The following is a 21,599-nucleotide window of genomic DNA, read 5'->3' as shown; positions in this document are numbered from 1 at the left end:
ACCTTGAAGACACACCAAGTAAAATAAACCAGTCACCTAAGGTCAAATGATGTGTGATTCCATGTCTATGAGGTGTCTAGAGTAGTCTGGTTCCTAGACAAAATGTAGCGTGGTGGTTGAAGGAGTGGTGAGGAGGGACATTGGGAAGTGAGTGTGTAACAGAGAGGAGTTTTGGGCTGTGAGTGGTGGTAGTTGTGCGACTATGTGAGTGTACTTTGTATTGCCATGCTGTACACTAATATAGCTCCTCACATGGCTCTCCAGGATCTGTTCCCTTCTGACCCTGTGACTTCAGCGGATCGCACCCTCCTCTTCACACACTTCCCTCAGCCACATTGTTTTTTTCTATTCCCCATCAACAAATGAAGATGTTTCCTGCCTCAGGGCCTTTGCATCTGCTGTTCCCTCCACACGCTGCCTGTGATCCCTTTATTCGTCCAGTGTCCATTTGATGTCATCTCATTTAAAAAACCCTTCCTTGATCAACTTATCTAAACTCACGCACCAGGAACTTTCTGCTGTATGACAGAACCCCCTTTCCTCTAAAGGATTTGTCCCAATTGAGAAGTATTGTATGCATCTTGTTGGTTTTATTCGTTTTTGACATATTGATGACTGTCATATGACATTACTCTAGGCTCAGGGGTGCACCAACACAATCGTAGTCGAGCTTCTGTCCTGGTGGAGGGGTGCAGGGACGCAGGCACACAGGACACAGCAGTAAAACACGTACCATGTGGAACTGTGATAAGTGCTAAGGACCAGGTTAGAGCCGGTTGGGTGCAGGCGTGAGACTTGCTTGTTTACTGTTTGACTTTCATTAAAATATAAGCCCTTAATGTGACTTGGAAATCAGTGTGGAGGTTCCTCAAAGAACTAAAACTTGAACTCCCACATGCTCCAGCTATACCACTCCTGGGTATATACCTGAGGGGATTTAAGTCAGTACACAATCGAGGCACCTGTGCAGCCATGTTGATCTTGGTATTATTCACAGTGGCCAGGTTACAGAATCAGCCTTGGTGCCCTCAATGGATGAATGAATGCAGAAAATGTGGTGTATATACATGATGGAATATTATGCTGCCATTAAGAGGAACAAATTCATGTTGTTTGTAGGAAAATGGATGGAACTGGAGAACTTTATGTTAAGCTAACTAAGCCAGATTCAGAAAGACATATGTTCTCTCATACACAGAATCTAGAAAAAAAAAGACAGGAAGGTAGAGGAGGATTATTTGGGAATGGGGAGGAGTTTAGCTGGGCAGGGGTCAGGGGAGATAAGTGTGGTTAATAAGGGGGGAGTAAATACCATCAAAGTACCTCATGTACATGTATGAAAATGTCATAAGAAACCCATCATTTTGTACAGTTAATATATGCTAATAAAAATCCAAGGATTTCTCATTAAAATGGAGTCTTTTTTCACAGTGGTAAAATATTCATAAACTAAAATGCATCATTTCAGTCATTTTAAGTGCAAAATTAAGTGGTGTTAATTGTGCTCAGATTGCTATGCAACCACCACCACCATCCATTTGCAGAACTTTCTTATCATCCTAACTGAAACTCCGACTCCCGCTTTCCCTCTCCCAGCCTCTGGAATCCCATTTCTACTTTCTGTTTTCAGTGACTTCTCTGGACATCTCAGGTAAGTGACATCAGCCAGCATTCGTCCTTTGTGTCTGACTTTTTCACTTAGCACAGGAGATATTTTCAGGGTTCACTCAACCTGTAGCACCGTTAGAAGTTCACACAGTTTCAAGGCTGAATAGGATTCCATTGCATGTGTACACGTGGGGTGATGTCTTGCCTCTGTCTATGTCTGGGGGGGTCAGGGGCAAAGCTAGACCTGCTGGGCCATCCCTACTTGAGGCTGGAGATCATGCTTGCCTGGATCAGTGCCCAGCTTCACCACAGAGGAGGTGCCCAGTAGCACAAGAGAGAGGAGGTCTAAGCTCCCTGATCTTGCATCCACTTTGAGATGCTGCAGGGCAACACTGCACATCCCTTCCTGTTCCCTGAAGGCAGGGCAGGGGTCTCCTCATGGTATTTGACTCCATCACAGAGAGGCATACTAAATGACCCTGCCTGAGCTCAGCCACTATCCCGAATCTGACACAACCGGGACAGATAAGCCAGTCTTTCCTCATTCCAAAGACAAAAGAAGCCCCAGGAGTGGGATGAGAGAGAGGCCTGCACCGCTGGATACTGGCAGGTGCCTGCGAAATGCACATGGCACTGAATTTTGGCAGTGTTTGTCCTTGTCCCCTGTTCATGGGGGACTGCTCTAGTCCTTCCTCATCTCTTTGTTCTGGATTTGGCTCCCTCTTTCCCTTCTCACTTGGGGTTTAAGGTGAGCAAGTGTGACCGTGACAAGCCAAGGAAGAACAGGATGAGCAAACACATCTAAGACCTCCTTTCAGACCTGGATACCGCAGACTCAGCCAGGCCGGTTCCTCCCTGCCAGGAGCACTGGGGCCTGAACCAGCTCGAGCGGCTTCCCGACTCATGTTTGTGATGATGCACTGTGCAAATGGGGGAGTTTGTTTCCAGGAACATCTGGGAAGACCAGCTGGACACGTGTTTCCCTTCTCATTAATTTAGGCTCCTAATTAATCGTGCAAAGCCCAAACCAAATAAGCAGGAACCAGGACTGAAAATAATCATTAGGCCCCCAAACACACACACATTTTAATGAGAACTTGGCCCAGGTGATGGGGCCTATTTTGGCTCAGCACTGTGGTTCCAGGACCAGCAAGGAGAAATACTGGAGAAGCAGACAGATATTTGTCCTGTGCAGGTCATCACGGAGGCTGATGTGCCAGGGAGAGCCGGGATGGGATGGACTTCCTTGTAACTCAGAAGGAATGGATTCCCTCTGTGTCAAGGGGTCAAGGATTGTGGGCACGTTATCAGGTGGCCTGAGTTCACTTTTCTGGGCCTCTGTTTTCTCACCTGTAAAATGGAAACTTAATATTATCTGTCTTACAAGGTTGTTGTGGAATGGATGAGATCATTCATTTCAGGTGCTTGTCTCTGAACATGGTACTTTGTAAACTCAATGTGCGGTCATCATTTTTCTTACTGCTGCTGGTGGTCATTATTCTTATTGATAATCTCCTCAAGTTATTGTTATTATTATTAGCCCATTAAAAAATAGGAGAGGTGTCAGAGAAAATGGGGAGACAACTGTATTGATAAAACCCCAAAACGTATTTCTATAAGATAGCTCATGGAAATAAGAATTCATTTCCTGTCTTTCCCCATCATCTGTCATGGCTCCTAGATTTCAGCCGTGTGACAAGAAGGTCTTTGGCTTTGACTCTGATGGCATCCTCAGTTAATGTCCCGCTGAAGCTTTGTAGCATCAGGAACAAAGGTGAGTGATACCTCCACATAGGCAATGCCATCTGGTCAGAGGGAAGCAGGCGTTTGCTGGTTGGGAACTCGGCTGTCACCAGGCGCTGTGCCTGGTGACTACAGTCTGGAAAATGCAGGGTGTTGCAACCTAGTCACATGCTGAGGATAGGGCTTCCTGCTTCGAGGAAAAACAGACTTGAAAAGACTTATTGAAAGTCTTCCAAGGGTGTCTTGAACATCAAATAGCTGTGAAGAGGACGCTGGTGAAGTACAAATGCGTCTGAGCCGAACAGTTTGCTCTCTGCTGCTGCACTTTAGGTTACAGGAAAATAGGGCTAAGGGTTTATTGATATCCCTCCTTTTAGCCCCCCAAAGGAGACCTTTGAAAAGTAGCTTGCAGATGTGTTTGGAACAAAATATGGCCAGTGACCCCTGCCCCCCACAAAAGACAAATCTGTTCATGTCAGAGGCTGCTAAAACCACCGTTGAGATGGGCACAAACTCCCTTTTGGGTGCCAAGACCTTGGGTACACTGCCCTGTTTGGCTCTGCAGGTGAACCTCCACGGCGCTGACCCCCACACAGCCTCACCAGACTCCTTCCTGTCCCTAGAAGCCGGCAGGCCCCCTGGCTCCCTCACCAGCATTCTTATCCCCTCTGGAGACTTGTTCTTTCCCTCATGTCCAGCTCTTCCTCCTGCAGGATTCAGAGAGATTATCTTTTCTGTAGGAAACTCCTCCTGAACACGAGTGAGGTTGGTTCCACACCTGTGTCATCCCACAAAACCTTCCACCTCTTCCAGAGGGAAAGGCCCACAGAAACTTCTCCGTAAGAGAAAGAGCAGGACTTTGGAAAGTCTCCTCCCCCAGCCTACTCCATCTACAGATGAAGAATACTTTGTCCACTTCTTCCTTTGTAATGAGTTGGGTAAAGTAGGTCCCCCCATGCTGCAGTGCCAACTCCTGGGAACAGGAAAAGCAGTAGATATGTGAGCTGTAGAAATGAGGTATCAGAGCATGGAGGCCGCTTGTGTCTTGGGAGTGAGGCAGAGGATTCCATGCAAACAATCTGTAAGGGATGTGCGAGGCTGTGCACACCTATAATCCCAGTACTCGGGAAGCCAAGGTAAGAGGAGGATCCAGAATTAAAGGCCAGCTTGGACTGCATAATGAGTCCCTGTCTCAAAAAAACAAGAACAAGAACAACAAAAGCAAACAACACAACAACAAAAACAAAAATCTGAAAGGGTTTTTCTGTGGCAAGCCAGGCAGAGAAATCTGGCAACTTTGAGGATAAGTAGTTGTAAATACTAGAAACACCAACTCAAGGTGGCACAAGAAAGAAAGGTGGTTTATTCACTCCTGTGTTAGGAAAAGGTAGGTAAAGATTTCACGTAAACCTGGATCCTGTGTCTCCTGATCCACCTCACCAAGACCCAGTTTCTTCCTGATAGTTGCAAGATGGCTGTCAGTGACCCTTGGGGCTTCACACGTCCTTATTCACAGGCAGGAGGGAAGGCCTTGCTTCTGCCATTCCAGAAAATCTTCTGTCCTAAGATTGACTGAAGCAGCTTGTGGCTTATGTCCAACTTTCAACCAATTACTTCAGCCGGGGGCGGGGCTATGCTAATTGCACAGGTGTCAGTTTCAGGGCAGAAGAACCCATGACCTTGGCTTCTTTAGAACAACATGAAATTTCAAGAGGAAATCAGGAAGGTGGAAGCCAGCGTGGTCTGACCATGGAAAGAGAGAATGTTGCTTTGGGTGGCTCCCTTTGCTGTGTGAGAGGGAAAAAATACCGAGCACCAGCTTAGTGTGGCCAAGCTGGGAACTGTGGGCTGGCTTCTGCCTGCAGCAGGTTTTTGTCAAGCGAGGGGCATGTTTGGTTGGTGTTTTGCAATAGCTCCCTGCCAACTCGTGGAAAGGTACATGGTTGGGCAGAGAAGACATGCTGGCAGGTGACTCTGGAATGCGCTGGATACCAGAGCCAGGAGCTGGCACCTTGCTCAGCCACTCCTGTGGCCCGGTCCCCTTTGTCCCCACGCAGGTGGGGCAGCACCAGCGTCTCTCCCATTACATTTCCTTGTAATCCGGACATTAATCCAAGCTTGCAGTGGGTGTAATGCTAACCCACACAATGCAGCTATAAGCCACCTCAGCCTTGTTGTCGCAGGTTACAGAGGCCGGTCCCATGTAAGAGCTTGTTTACTTGCATGCAATGCACAGGTTTGACTTGGTTCAATGTACTGTGTTACAACAACCTAGCAATTTGCATGTTCTTCCTGATTATCTGGTAATTAAACCCAGTAAGTACAAACATACTGTAATTATCGTGTAACCGACCATCTGGACGGAGGCAGGGAAATAACCACGTAGTTACACTATAGCTGTGTGGCAATTATGACGTAATGGAATGGTCAGCCATGGAAGAGAGGGAAATTTGCAACAGTGACGATCATGCTTTCGCATGCTTCTAGCATGAATGCTAGCATCCATTTTCTAGAAATAGCCGGAGCCGTAAGACGGGTTGGCTGATGAGTCCCATCCGCACCAAGGCATTGAAGGCAATGTCTGCTAACTGCTGACGGAGAGACGCTGAGCAGGAAGTGCATGTGCCCCCTCATTCATTTCCTTCTCCTTTACACTTCACTGGACGACACTACACGCTTGTTTATTTGATATCTTCTCCCATTTGCATCCCAGGCAGCTGTGCCTGTCAGTAGATGGTAATGTCTTTGGGATTGGTTGGTTTGTTTTGTTCTATAGGTCTTAGATTCTTGGAGGATGAAATAGGGTGTTTGACCACAAAAATCATTTTAATATAATAGTTTTAATATATCAACATTTGTACTGCTATAAATTTGTAAACTGCACTCACCCGTTGGATAGAACCATGAATAATGGTAGTGAATGTGGGAGGCACTGAGTTTCACAGTACTTGACTCTGATGAGGAAAAGAAAGAAAGAAAGGTGGGTGCTGTTAGGGGACCATCAACCAGGTGAACTCACTGTGGCAGTGATGCAGCGAGGCTGTCTCATGTGAAGTTTTAGGTGATAGACTTGAACTGCCACATTTCTGTCACATTTAGGATGCTCTTAAGGTAAGGTAACCAGTTCATCTACCACTAACTAAGTAGACAAAGAATAACATCAGGCAATATCATGTAACGTTTTCTTATTATAAGTATTTGAAAATTAAATTTACTGAGTTTTGTACATGTCTTTAGACATGAATTTTACTATTGTTATTTTAAATTGTATCCTTTTTCTTGAGACAAGGTCTTGGTATATAGCCCAGGATAGCCTCCAACTTGTGATCTTCTTGCCTCTGTCTCACAAGTGCTGGAATTACAGGTGTATACCACCATGGTCAGCTTGGACATGGATTGTAGTGATAAATTCTTTTTGTGCAAACTCAAATGACAAATAAATTGATAAAGCATGAAATGTCCACCTCTTACAAATGATTGTTGACTGAGTTTTTGATGTCTGTGTTCCACCTACAAGCTCACCCTCATGCTATTGTGCACACTGGTAATTCAGCATTTCCTAAAAGGGTCCTTGGCTATGGCAGCTGCCATTTTCTTCCCAGGCACTCACAGCCCCTCCCCCAAATTATACAGTATTATTTGTGGCTTAATCATTTGTGATGATTCTACAATGGTATTCACTATTCTCCTTGAGTAAGATTTTGAAAATTTCTCCCTTGTGAATATTTATATGACTACTATATGAATAAAATAAATTTAGTAAAATAAAACAATGTTTGGGGGAGTCATAATTACGATTCCTCAGTATGAGTCAGGACATAGGATCTTGATTGCAGTGGGTATCATGAATGAAGCATACTGAAATAGGATTCATATTTTGAGTATTTTCTATTAACCCCATAATTTTACTCAGTCCCATTCTTTAGATCTTGTTTATAGTTTATTACTAGTCCCAATAACTATATTTCTGTTAAATTTTTGTAGCGAGGAGGATCTTAACAAAGTCTGATTAAACTTCTCTCTGTCACCTGGAGTGAGTGGGATTTAACTTTGCTTTTCCTTCTCTGTTTAAACAAGAGTGTGCTTGTCTAAGTATATCAGAGCTTTCCAGAAATATTTTAGCGTAAATCATTGAAAGTAAAGGTGAAGATCACATGTACCTATTTAGTGAGAATTCTTTGGTTAAAAGTTTAAAATTAATTCAAGAACAATTAAGCAAAAAAAAAAAAAGATTTATTGAAGCTATGCCTATTGGATCTATATTTGTTGAAGTGGGCATGTGTTGGTCCCTTTAAGACACTGGTCCTACTTCCACCCAAAATGCCTCACTGTCCTTTGGGGAATATGGTATGAGAGGGATAGACTACACCCTCTGCTCCAAGGGAGAGTCCTGATTGGCTTAATATGAACAGCATATAAATCTCTTTGTTCACAATGACTGGTCAGAGATGGGCATGTGACCTAGTATGGGCCAATGGGGGTGACTCCTAGGACTTGTGCAGGGGCAACTGGAAGGGGTTCCCTCTTCCTTTGGGTAACACAAGTTATGCACCAGGTCTGAAACTGCTGCGCTTATTTTGCTATCATGTAAAAAAGTCTAGAGCTGCAAAGAATCCTGGAATTAATTTCACATTACAAAAAGAGAGAGGGAGGAAGGAAGGAAAGGCAGAGGCAGAGAAGGAGGGAGAGAGAAAGAGAGAGAGAGAGATTTCAATCACCAAATCAGCCCTGTCTAAAGCCAGAATTACCTTAGCACTTTAAAGTGACATAGGTAACAACAAAAAATATATATAATATTATTTTCTATAATACACATATATGATATATATTATATGTATAATTTCTTTTTTACTCAGGGCAGCACGCTTGCTAGGCAGGTGCTCTACCACTTGAGCCACTCTGCCACCTTTTTATTGTGTTGGGTATTTTTGAGATAGGGTCTCTTGAACTATTTGCCTGGGCTGGCTTTGAACCACAATACTCCTGATCTCTGCTTCCTGAGCAGCTAAGATTATAGGCATGAGCCACCAGCACCCAACAATTAGTGATATTTATTACAGAAGATTGCTAGAGATGCTTCCTTTCGTTTACAGCAAAACACAAAACAAAACATTTATTCTCTTTTTCATTGAAAAAAATTGTATTTTCTTTTTACCTTATTTTTAATTAAAAAATTAAATAGCTATTATATATTACCTCACTTATTTAGTTTAAAATTTAAAAATTATATATATAGTTCATCACATACATGTATACACATGTACACACACACACCATGGCCTCCGAGGACAGGGCTGCAGCAGAGCCCAGCAAGCTCCTGGTACCAGGCATGTAGACCATCCGGGCCACTGGTGCACCCATCTGCTGCTTCTGTGTGCATCTTGCATTCCCCTCCATCCTCACCCATGTCCCACCAGCATCCTCTGTACAGGAGACTCAGTCCCTGTCTCTCTGTAGCAGTTCTAAATTCCCAGGAGGGAGAGGCTAATTGAAGCAGCTTAGGTCAGGGGTCAACCTTTGATCCAACAACCCTGGCCAGAATGTCAGGGTCACAAAGTACAAAGCTGACACAGAGTTCCACCCCTGGGAGCGTGCTGGGAGGTGCTCAGGCACCCTGGCACGTGTCGGCTCTCTGTGCTTCTGTGAAAATCCTTCGGAGCCTGGAGCCAGAGCTGTGCAACTGAAAGCTGTCTTGAGTGGAAATGAGAACACAGATGGGAGTGACAGAGGTTGTGTGGAAAGTTCTCCTGTTTTCTCAGCAGCAATGACCATGTCTGAGGGTTTGATAGCTATGTTCCCGTGATCACGTAGCCACACCCCAACCTCTACGTCATTACAAACAACTCACATTTTAATGGTGACATTCAGTTATACAGCACTCTCTTGTCCATGACCATAACTGGCCCTCGGGCTCACCTTGGGAACTAGGCCTTGTTCCCATTTTACAGATGAAGAAACTAAATGACTCATCCTTTGCCAATGGTTCCCAAAGAGTGAGCAGCTCTTGGGAATTTTGTGGAAGTGAACCAGAGAGAGATTCTTCAGTGAGGCCCTGCCATCTACATTTTGACAGCTGCTCCTGGTGATTCTGGGTCTTCCGAGGCCCTGAGTCTTTTCCAAGCCTGGTTCCTTGGAGCAGCTCTGCCACCTCCAAGGGAAGGGTGACTATGGATCATTGCCTGTTTGAGCTCTCAGTCTGTGCTCACAATTCCCCTGGAGGGAGGGTGAAGGAAAACCTACCAGCTACCTGATTTTTCACTTTCTCCAGATAACCTGAAAAGCCTTTGACACTGGCTTTGGCCCCCTCAGTGGCCTCTCTCTGGGCAGTGCCAGGCTATTCTCACCAAACACTCCTGTGCCTCTGTCAGGGGCTTCTTACTTTCTTCTCATTCTCCCCCACCTCCTCCTGACCCTCACTCTTCCCTGAGGAGTCCATCCATGTCCACTAGTGGGTGGAGAAGACATACCAGAGCCCTTGTGGCAGCCTGGGCTTCATACAATTTGTTGGTTCCTTGGGAAAGTGTAGAGTCTTCCCCTTGACTCTGGCTGTGGAGTCCTAATGATAGACCTACCACCTCTGGCTTGGTCATAGTGAAAGAGTTCTTTTTTCTTATGAGTTTGCTAACCTAAAAGAATTAATACCCAAATTCTTCCAGAACTTTAAGAAGTGTGCCTTTTCTACATTGCTATATCAAGAAGGTTTCCTAGCTGCAAGCAACAGAAATAGACTTGGGCTGACACAGCAGGAAAGAAGTTAAGTCAAGGGCATGGGCTCCACATGACTGGAAGAGCTGGCAAACCAGTATTTGGCCATGCAGCCAGGAGTCAGCCCATCATCTTCAGGAAGGCCAGGTGAAGGCCACCACTCTTGCGCCATAGATGTACCACTAACACTGTTGCAGGGACCCCACAGGCTGGCCTTCTAGACACTGCCCTGGCAACCCAGTATGGCCACTGTCCCCCACATGCTTCCCAATTCCATCCTTTTTGTATCACAGGGATCTACCTGGGGTGGATGTTTCTGATTGGAGAACCAAAGGTCACATGTCTGCTCCAGCTGCAAGGGATCCTGGGATGGGCATAGCTAAGGTAGTGAAGTTGGAATGTTTCCTCTGAAGGCTTGGTACATGAATTTTCTGGAAAACTGACAGTAGAGAGATTAACAGGAGAAAAAGCATTCACATATATTAATGTGTGCAGTACGTAGGAGCCATACAGATATGAAACTCAAAGACGGGCCAGGTGATTAAGGCTTAAATAGTCTCTTCATGGGGAAAGAGGAAAATAGGGAACTGTGGGTAATTTCAGAGTAGGAATAAATGGGGATGAGCCTGGAGAACAGACAGTTGCCTGGGCTCTGTGTGTGGTGGTTCATTCACAGTCTCTTCCTCTGTGATAGGGGTTTATTCCTTGGTTAATGAATTTTCAGGAAGGTCTGAAGGCAGTGGTGTTGCTTTTGGGCAAAATGGCCTTTCTGTAGATGTGGGAATTCAGAGATGGGCCCTCTCTGCATTAGTTGCTTCCCAGCTGCTGTCAGTTGAAGACCAAAATCACACATTTGGGGTCTCATTTGCTGAGCCCCAACACTGCCATTTCAACCCTCTGATGAAGGAGGCCAATGCTCCTTCCAAGACCCAGAAAGTGGACAATTTTCCTCAAATAAGAAGGAACTTTACAAGCTGGGTAACCAAAAGAATAGCTATCTATTAAAAAACACTAATCAGCCAGGAGCTGGTGGCTCATGTCTATAATCCTAGCTACTCAGGAGGCAGAGATCAGGAGCCAGCCCAGACAAATAGTTTGGGAGACCCCGTCTCAAAAATATCCATCACAAAGCAGGGCTGGTGGAGTAGCTAAAGGTATAGGCTGGGGTTCAAACCCTAGTATCACACACACTCACAAAATACTAATACTGAGGAGTCTATAGCTCTTCTTATGTGCTGGTGCTAGAACTCACGCACGTCATCTCACCTAATCTTCCCAGCAGTTCTTTAAGGTAGATACTCTTACCACCATCCCAAGATAAGCAGAGTGAGAAACTGAGGCCTAGGGAGTTGAGGGACTCATCCACAATCCGCAAGACTGAAAAGTAGAGCCAGGCTTTGACCCACCTCCTGAGTCAGTGCTGAGCCATCTCCTCAATCAAAAGGCCAAAAGGCCCACAGAACAAGGATTTCTGAGCCCAGCACCTCTTGTTCCAAGAGCAGTAAGTTCCTTGGAGTTACTGTTTTGATTTTGGCTTAAATTAGCTTTTGTGCCATGAGGAAGGGAGCGGACCAACACAAAGTTGAAGAGATCTTCCAGGAGGTTCAGCCCTTTCCCATGTTTCCTTTCCTGCAAGTAATCATACTTTAGCAAGACCTTGCCGAAAGCATTTTATTCCTGCCCCTGATCATAAAGCAGAGCCCGCAGAATCCGAGAGGCTGCCTGAGCTCTTTCTTGGAGGAATCAAGACTGGGGGTCTGTCTCCAGCCACATTCTCCCAAGTGTACCCATGGGTCAGGCTCTGCCTAGGGCTGGAGACAAGTGGTGACCAGGACATGTCCATTGCTCCAGGCTCTTGAAGTCTACTGCAGGACACAGGCCAAGGCCTGTCAGTTGGTCTCTTGGAAACTGTCTGGTGAAGAGTCCGCAGGACCATCTGGGGACAATACTCAGGGCCTCTGCCACAGGCAGTCTCTGCGTCTGCGTGCTTGGCCTAACTCTGCTATGGGTTGTTCTGTGACAGGTGGTCATGGCTGCGTTGGAGGATGCAGAGGTCAGTGAATGATCCTATCCCTGGGCGTGGGACCCAGAGTCAGTCAGAAGGAAGCTCAGTGAACAGCAGCGAGATAGAGTAGGGACTAGAGGGGAGCGGTACCTCGGTAGCACCAGAGACAGTGAAAGACAAGGACAACCTCAGCAGCCAGTGACTGGTGTGCTGAGAGGATTGGATACAGGATGAGGAGATGGAGGAGGTGGTGAGACACCAAGCAAAGTGAGCTAATACAACTCTGAGCAGGCCCTGAGGGTTCTCTAAAAATCCACTGGGTGAGGGTAGTGATAGATGAGATTGATTGAGTGCTTACGTAGTTTCTACTCACCTGTGTCCAGGAGTTCTGCGCCTATGGACTCAACCAGTCACAGACTGAAAACGTTTGGAAAAACAAAAAGTGTCTGTACTGAGCGTGCACGGACTTACAGTATTTACATAGCATTGCACTGAGTTAGATGTCACGAGCCACTTGGAGATTGTTTAAAGTGTACAGGAGACCTCTGTGCCCACTATGGCACACACCATGCTACTTTCTATGGCAGGTTTTAGTATTCCGGGGGTCCTGAATTCATCTCCACAGACACTAAGGGGCGACTGTATTTACAATGCCACTTCCATCTACCAGAACTGGCACATGGAATGCAAATGGTCCCCCATCCCTAATCTAAAGGGTTTACAAAAATTCCAATGGCACAAGCTGGAGGCCCCTTCCTAGGGAATCAAAACAGTAAGCAGGCTGCTTTTTTTTCTTTCTGAACATCTATAACACATGATTACAAAAGGATATAACCATAGTAGCTATACTTTACCATTCAGTTTTTTTAGAATTTATTCTTCATTTAACATAATTTGAGGTTGCGTATAATAAAAAGCACACACTTTTTAATCAGTCATGTAAAATTATATTAAACCATGAGAACTGGAAGGAGAGAGATGGTTTCACCAAGAATTTTGTGCAGCCTAGTGACAATGCTTTAAAATTAGATTTATTCTTGAGTTTTCTGGCAACCTTATAACAAAGGGCAAGAAGATGTATCATTCAAGTTCTCCTTTTCTAAGAAATTCAAGACAGAGTATAAACTGGGAACTTGTGGGAGGAGTCTGCCTCTGGCTTGCTTTGTTCAGCTGTCCCTCTTACCCTATGGGATATGTTCCAACCCCGCATGGATGCCTGAAATTGCAGACGGTACCGACCCTGTGTATACTACGTTTTCTCCTACATACATACATCTGACCACGTTTAATGTATAAATTAGGCACAGTAAGAGATTAGCAGCAGTCACGAATAATAAAATAGAAAAATTATAAAAATATAATGTAATAAAAGTTATTTAAAACTTGCAAATTGTTTATTTCTGGAACTTTTTCCTATTTTCAGGCCACAGTGACTGAAACCATTGGACCAGTGGGGGACCAGCAGGGGACTGCTGTACACAGTGGAAAAAAAGAAGAGTCCAGTGGAAAATCCAGCCTTGCTTTAAAATTTTTTATTAATATGTATTAACTATATATATTGATGGGGTTTGGTATGATATTGTGACATATACATATGGTGTGCTTGGATTGAACCCAGCCTCCGTTTACCCACCCTCCCTGCAGCCTTTCCCAACCTCTAGCAATTACTATTCTACATTCAGGCCAACTGGTTTTCAGTTTTCACATGAGAGAGAACATGTGGTTCCTGTCTTTCTGCCAGATTGACTGTAAAGATAAAAGTATGAGATTTCACGTTCATATCTCTGAAGTTCAAGGTAGTTTTAGCCATGCTCCCCACTGTTCCCTGTTGCCCACTCCCATTATCACCCGAAGACCTCCTAGGCACCTAAGATGGGCACCTAGTGCAGGACACTCTCTTTGGTTGATTCTGCACATCTCAGTGGTGTTGGTCCTGTGACTGCGCCATTCCTATGCTCACAACCCTCTGACATCCCATGGCCTTCTGAGCAAGATCAATGCCCTTCCTGGGGCCCAGCCCGAAGGCCTGCTGCCCACCTCTCAGACCTTGCCATGGACTTTGTTCCTTGTCCTCACCACTCCAGCTTCATAGGCTCTTCCTGTACTTCAGCCCCACCAAGTCTGCTCCCACCTCCAGGCCCTACCTGCTTTGCCTTCTGCCTGGGTCACCCTTCCCTGGGGGATGGTGGCCAGCTGGGGTATCTGCTCAGCTGTCACCTTATCAGGCCTGGGACCTCTGCATATAAAAAAGCACCCCTCCCCCAACACACACACCTGCTTCATTTTCCCTATGGCTCCCAATATTATCTGAACTATCTCTATGGATTACAGATTCGTTTAATTTCTGACTTTTTCTTCGCTCGGCAATGTAAAGCATTTAGGGAATGCGGCAGAAGATGGGGTCTCACTTTGTTCGTTGCTGTGTGCCCCACTCCAGAGCAGTGCCTGGCACATAGGAGAAACTGAGTGTGTGGTGTGAATGCATAAAAGTGTACGATGGGCCAATGTTTATATGTGAGGCATACATATAGACCCTTCCTGAATAAAGACATCTTTATATCAATATAAAGATTAGAATATAAAGATGCATTGTTTGATCTTGGGCTGTAAAGACACAATGCTATAAAGATAGCTATATTTATATCTGTAGTGTTTCCAGATTAAAGGCCAAACAATGGCCAATAGTCACAGGAGGCAAGAACAATGGGAAAGCTGTTTACAGTTTCCTTGTGGGACAAACTGACTCTCTGAGCTCCTTTTCTTTCTAAGTGCTGTTAACCCTTTGTGGGACTGTTGCTAACTGTTCTTTATCAGATGGGTCAGAATCCAGACATGAGCCCTCGGATTTACAAATGGCCCTTTACAGATGGAGGATGGAACAAGTCTGGCTTTCACACAGCCTTGCTCCTCTCCCCAGCTGCACCTCTGCCCAGCTGCTGGGAGAGTGGGTAACACATGCAGGGCTCTATTCCATCAGAATTCCCCTTAGGCAAGCTGTGTGTCCACCTGTGAGTTTCCATGGCCCTAAATCCATGCCACCCATTCCCCTCTAACTCATGCTAACAGAAGGCCGCCCAGGCCAGCAGATGTCTTGTTTAAAATGTCCTTGGGGGCAGAAATAGGTCTTTCCTTGGAGCAAAGCTGGCTCTCTGTGACTGCAGAAAGCCTCTGTAACAGACACCTACCCTTCACTGGCCTGGGGCAACCTCACTCTTTGCATCCCAGAGCAGGCAGAGTTCCCAGGCTGAAGCTCCTCATTGGAGGTATGTGGGAGGAGGCTGGAGGGCTGAGTGGGCCAAGCTTTTAATCAGGTGGAGACCTCTGTGCTGGCTTTGTGTCCCAGGAGCCCATTTTCCTTTCCCCAAGGGCCTGTCCTTTCTCCCTGCTGCCTAGCACCTCCCAGCCCCTTATCCATTCTAGAGAAAAGGGGACCTGCTGTCCAGCTTAGAGGCCACTCCACTAAGATGAATGTCCTTATAAGGGAGAGTAATTACACCCCCAAACTCCACAGGCCCTTCTGCCTGAGGGGGAAAAGTTTCTTTCCTCCCTTCTCTTCGGAAGCCACTTCCGGAGGCAAGCTTCAGGAGAAAAGGAAAAGCAGATGTCAGCCGTGACACAGAATAATCGATTTGCTCAGCGCTTGTATTTTCCTACCAATTTTGTATTTTTCAAAAAGGACAATAAAACAATTGTACTCTGAGCTAATTAATGACAAGCTGGTAAAAGCATCTCCTCATTGTTCCATTTATTTCTCCATTTCTCCTAGTTAACAGCCCTGTCTCTGAAATGAATCAATGTCGTTTACACAATGCTGTCACCCATTGTTCCTTTATCATCCTCCATTTTCATAAATCGGGGTGTTAATCCCTTAATGGCTTTTCTCAGTGCTGAAAAGAAAAAAAAAAATGAAAAAAAAAAAAAAAGAAAAAGGAAAGAAAAAAATCTCAGCCCCTGCTCAGTCTTAATCCACCAGGAGACAATGCGTGTTTACACTGGCAGCCTTGCAATGTGTTTACGCAAAAAAAAGCAGGTTAGATTGGGGATTTAGCCCCTTCTGTTTGTTGGCAAAACAGGATCCTCATGGGCACCTCCCCTTCCCCAGGTAGTGTCAGCCAGGCCAGACAGGGATGCTCAGAATGGGAGAATGGAGTAGGGAGTTCTTGACCTTTCTGGCCTTCCCAAACCACAATTCCGTCTAGCAGGGGTTCCCAAAGGGGCAGGGGTTCACAAAATGGAGTTCCTAGAGCAGCAGTGTCCATGTCACTTTTTCATGGTCCCATTGTAGACTGCAGAGTCTGAGACTCTGGGTGAGGGTCCAGCAGTCTGTGTGGTAACAAGACTCTAGGGGCATTTCTGATGCACCTGGAATTTGAGAACTCTGATGCCAGGGCCTTCACTATAAGGTTAAAAAGTAAATACAGATGGAGTAGTGCATAACCGAGACGCTTGGATCAGAAGTGCTGTGGGCTATGTACTTCTTCATATTCTGGGATATTTGCATATGCATAAGGCGAGGCCTTGGAGCTAGGACTTATGCACACAGCCCAAAGGTAATTGTATTCAATGCTCTTTCCTTCTGACTGTGACATATCCCATAAGGTCAGGTGTAGAATGTTCCACTTGTGGCATCATGTCAGTGCTAAAAATTTTGGAGCACATTGAATTTTGGATTTTCTGCTTTGAGATGGTCAATTGTATATGAAAGAAAGCTTATTTAGTCAACAAATATTGGCTGATTTCTAGCCTGTTGGGCAAGACTCTGGTGTCTAATGTTGAATCAGAGCTGCTTCTGCCTCCAAGAAGGTCCCAGTCCATTGGTCCCTCCCCAGACCTCCTTTGTGCTTCTCGGGCTCCTGCACAATGACTGGCACACAGTGGTAGATTTTATAACTATTACTGTTACTATCCTTACCCAGAACTGGGGCATTGGGCCTTACAACTAGCTCAGTGCTTGAGTGGTGACATAGACAAGGTCATCCTTACACCATCCTGGGAGATGAGGACCAAATGCACCCAGGGCTACTGAAGAGGGAGCTGACAGCCCTGCCATAGGAATCACCCAGAATGGTATGCGCCCACTCAGGGAGCCTACTCTGTCTGTGCTCTTGCTCTGGGCCAGGCTGAACTGCTGGAGGCTCAAGGTTAAATCAGAACGTCTCTGCCCTCAAAAAGCTCAAAGCTCAGCGAATGCATGAATCACTTGAAAAGTGATCACAGCTCTAGGGTGCTGTGAAATGGCACCAAGAAGACACAACGGTGGTGAAGTAGACATGATGGAGTTGGTAGTGGAGGAGGTGATGGTAGTGATGTTGGAGGTAGTGGTGATGGTGGTAGCGCTGTTTTTGATGGTACCAGTGGTGAGAGAATTCAAGGCGGTGGCGGCAGTGGTTTTGGGGATAGTATGATGAAGGCAGGTGATGATGGCGTTGGTGATGGTGATGATGGAGGGGTCGTAGTGGAGGTAGTGATGATGGCGATGGTGGTAGAGGCAGTGATGGTGGTGGCAGTAGGGTGATTGTGGTGTGATGGCAATTGTGGTGTTGGTGATGATGGTAATGGTGGAGGTGGTGGTAACGGAGGTAGTGGTGATGGCGGTGGTGGTAGAGGCAGTGATGGTGGTGGCAGTAGGGTGCTATTGGTGTTGATGGTATTAGTGGAGGTGGTGATGGTGGTGACAGTGGTAGGTGGGTGGAGGTAATGATGGAGGTTGTGGTAGTGGTGTTGATTGAGGTGATGGTGCTGGCAGGGGCAGGATGATGTTGGTGTGATGGGATGGTGGTACTGAAAGTGGTGATGGAAGTGCTGGTGGTGGCAAGTGCGGAGGATGTGGTAATTGGCCAGGAGTTTTCACAGAGATTCTCAACTTGAACTTTCCAATCTGAGGTAGAGCTCTCCAGATGGACTTGGGTCAAAGAAGATCATTCAGAGTACAGTAGGGAGTATGCAGGGACTCCCCTATATACACCAGAACCATGAAAAAGAAAAAACCCCAGAACTACAAAAAAGAAAAAAACCAAGCAAAATAAAAAAGCAGCTTATACAAGCACAAATTATATTGTTTGTAGGTAAATGGATGGAACTGGAGAACATCAAGTTAAGCCAAGTAAGACAGGTTCAAAAAGTCAAAGCTTGTGTGTTTTCCCTCATATATGGAAGCTAGACCTATAAGTTAAATGTACACATAAATAATACATTATATATCTATATCTATCTATATCTTTCTATCTATCTATCAATCTATCTATCTATTGAGAGAGAACAAGATTGTTCTCACACCTAAGACTAAACTATTGAGAGATAGTTTAGTAGGTCTGACTGTCTGTCTGAGGGGACTATGGGAGTGGGCGAGAGAAAGAAAATTTTAGAGAACGAAAAATATTGAAACATCCCATGTACATATATTCATATGTACATGGGATGTTGCAATAATTTTGTTCTTCTTTATGGCTGAATAAAATTCCATTTTATATATATATATATATATATATATATATATATATATATATATATACCACATTTTCTTAACCCATTCACCAGTTGTGGGGCATCTGGTCTATTTCCAGTTTGGCTATTGAAGCTTGAGCAGTGTAAACTTCTGCTAACAGAGTTTGATGGGGATTGGTCATGATAGAGGTGAGTGGCTGAAGGTCCAGGGCTGTCTCTCAGTAGTTTCGTCTTAGGTGTGAGATCTAAGAATGTAGAACAAGTAGGGAAGGCCAGTAGTTTTAGAATCTGACTTTTACTAGTTTGTGCTGTGAAAAGAACTTACTGACTTATACTTGCACAATTCAAAAGACTCCAAACTCTTTTGACTTTGGGCAACTCGCCCAAACACTGAATATTGGTTTTGCGTTTTTCTTTGTGGGCTTCATTCTCAGGCAGACTCTTTCCATTTGAAGGCAAAGATGGCCACTTGCAATTTTAAGCGTATGGAATCTTTATATATAGGTATTCTGGAGAAAAGCAGGCATTTTCTCCCACAGTCTCAGAAAAAGTCCCAGGAAGTTTCTGTCTTGTTGGCCTGGCTTGCATCACACGCTCCTCTCAGCATCACTCACCTTGACTCAGGTCTAAGCTAACCAGACAGGAGGAGTGGTACATCCCACTGGAAAGAGTAGAAGAGGGTGATTTCCATAGGAGTTTTGTGACCCTCTTCCAGAACACAATGGATATGACCCAGCAAGGAAGAAAAATGTGATGTGAGTTGAGGAAAGAGCTAGGGTGAATTGGTTAAATGTGATTGAATCATTACTAAAATTATGTATATTCACACACACATAAGGATTTCTGTCTGTCTCTTTCTCTCTCTCTCTTTTTTTTTTTTCAGGAAAAAAAAGACTAACAGAATAATAACCAAAAGAATGGAATTGGTTGTCAGTGGTGAGGTTGTGCTAATATTTATCTTGTCTACTTTTGATTTGTTGGCAACAGAGCAGAGATAGAGACAGAGAACCTGCGTTCAAGTCCTGGTCTTTGTGCTTCATAGGAGAGGGCTGCGGTGAGCATCTTGACCCCACTCAACTTCAGAATCAACAGCCATAAAATAGGTCTCCTCACACCATATTAGCATGTGCTCATCGTGTAGAGCAGTAGAGATTGTGGTTATGGTTAGTGCCTCCATTTAGGATGAGCATGACTTCTATTGAACCAAAGTTCTGCTCCCCACATAGTCCATCGTCCTTCACTCTGTTGTCTTCACCGGAATAACCTGGCTGTTCCAGCAAATACTCTAGCCCAGTCAATGAACTTGGTTGTTCACTATAAGAAAATCCTGGCACTCTTCAACAGAAAGCATCAACACTTTCTATCCTAACACTCTTTGAAACATGTACCTCGATAACCTCATCTTACTTTTGCCAGTCCTAAACTCCACCACCGCCATCACTATTGCCTTCATCAACTTTCACCCATAACACAGTACTTACTTGATTCTAACTAACTGCGACCCACTCCCCACCACCTTGGAAACCCTCTCTTAAGGCAGACTTCAGCTATCTCAGTCAAAGTGACCTTGCCCTTACCCCTTTAGGATACTATGAAAGCTCTGTGGCGGTGGGTGGTCCCACCCTGCAGGGCTCAGTCTACTTAGCTTTGTCTTGTTAGTAAGTAATACCATAGCTCAGTAGTAGGGCACTTGCTTAATATGCACGAGGTCTTGTGCCTGGTCCCCGGCGCTGCAAAAAAGCAACAAAAAAATTTTTAGTGATATTTAGGGGACCAGCATTCAACATCACTGATAAACAGCTACAGAATCATAGATCTGAATAGACCTGTGTGAACTACAGACATTACTCAGAGGGTCCATAGAAACTTCCACCACTCCAGGATCCCTGACCCTGTGGCTACAGGAAGAGGAAGCAAATGAGGTTAGTTGGAAACACTGTCTGGGAGCCTTAAGATGATTCAAGAATCTTTAAGGGCTGGTGAAGTGGCTCTAGTGGTAGAGCGCCTGCCTGCCTAGCAAGTGAGAGGCCCTGAGTTCAAACCCCAGGGCCTCCAAAAAAGGTCACAGAACCTTTATTACAGTTTTAGGTGTGCAATTTGCTGGAATCATCTTGTAATGTTTCTGTCTCCTTGTCAAAACTGTAACTCCATGAGGGCAAGGACTATGTCTTGATTCTCATCTGTCTCCAGCTTCTGGAAAGGTACCTGATACAAGGCAAGTTCAGTATTTTTCAAGAGAATGAAGGAGCAGATGAGTGTAGAAGGGGATGGGGTTGTCCTCTTCCTTTTGCTGTGAATTAGCTATGTGACTGTGAGAAAATCTATTTTTTTTTCTCTGCTACTCAGTTTCCCTACATTCCAATATTGAGCGAAACGACTTCTGGAACTCCATAGCTGTATTTGTGGGTAGTTATGGTTTCCAAGGCAGTTAGGAGCAGCTCAGGTTTAGAAGGAGGTTGGGGAAGGTGGCTGATGACTGCTGTTCTGGAGGCTGGAGGTTGACAGCCCTCAATTCATGGCTATTAATCACAACCCTCAGCTCTGGTTCCCCCTCCTAATCCCTGAGACTGGGCAGGGTGGGTGGAGGCCAGGGGTTTCCTATTGCCAGACATGGTATCCATGCAAAGTGTAGTCCTTTCCCACTTCCCCTCGGAAGTATGAGTGTGGGGTGTGCAAACTCTGTGAGTGGTCTTGGGTGGCGTGTGATTGTATGGTTGTGGGAACCTCTGGCCCCCTTTCCTTGTTTACCTCTGGTCATGTGAGCTGTTCTCCCAGGTCCCCAGCACAACCTGCTCTTTGAAAGGGAAGGCTATCAACCATTCACACCTTGCTGGAGATTTTAATTTCTCATCTGCCTGCCAGAGACATTTTTGATTATTGAGATCTCCCCTAGGAAACACAAGGCTGGGCCTTTCTAACCTTATAAGTGATTCCTGACTTACCTGCTTCATAACCTTGGGCAAGTTAAATATCCTCTCTATTGCTTAACTTACTCATCTGCAAAGTGGACACAACGCTAGTCACTGTCCCATTAGGTTATTGTCACCATGTTCTTTTGCTATAGCAAAATTCCCGAGACTGGGTAACTTATGAA

This window comes from Castor canadensis, chromosome 15 (assembly GCF_047511655.1).
Source record: "Castor canadensis chromosome 15, mCasCan1.hap1v2, whole genome shotgun sequence".
Classification (NCBI taxonomy): Eukaryota; Metazoa; Chordata; class Mammalia; order Rodentia; family Castoridae; genus Castor; species Castor canadensis.
This window is presented reverse-complemented; position numbering follows the sequence as displayed.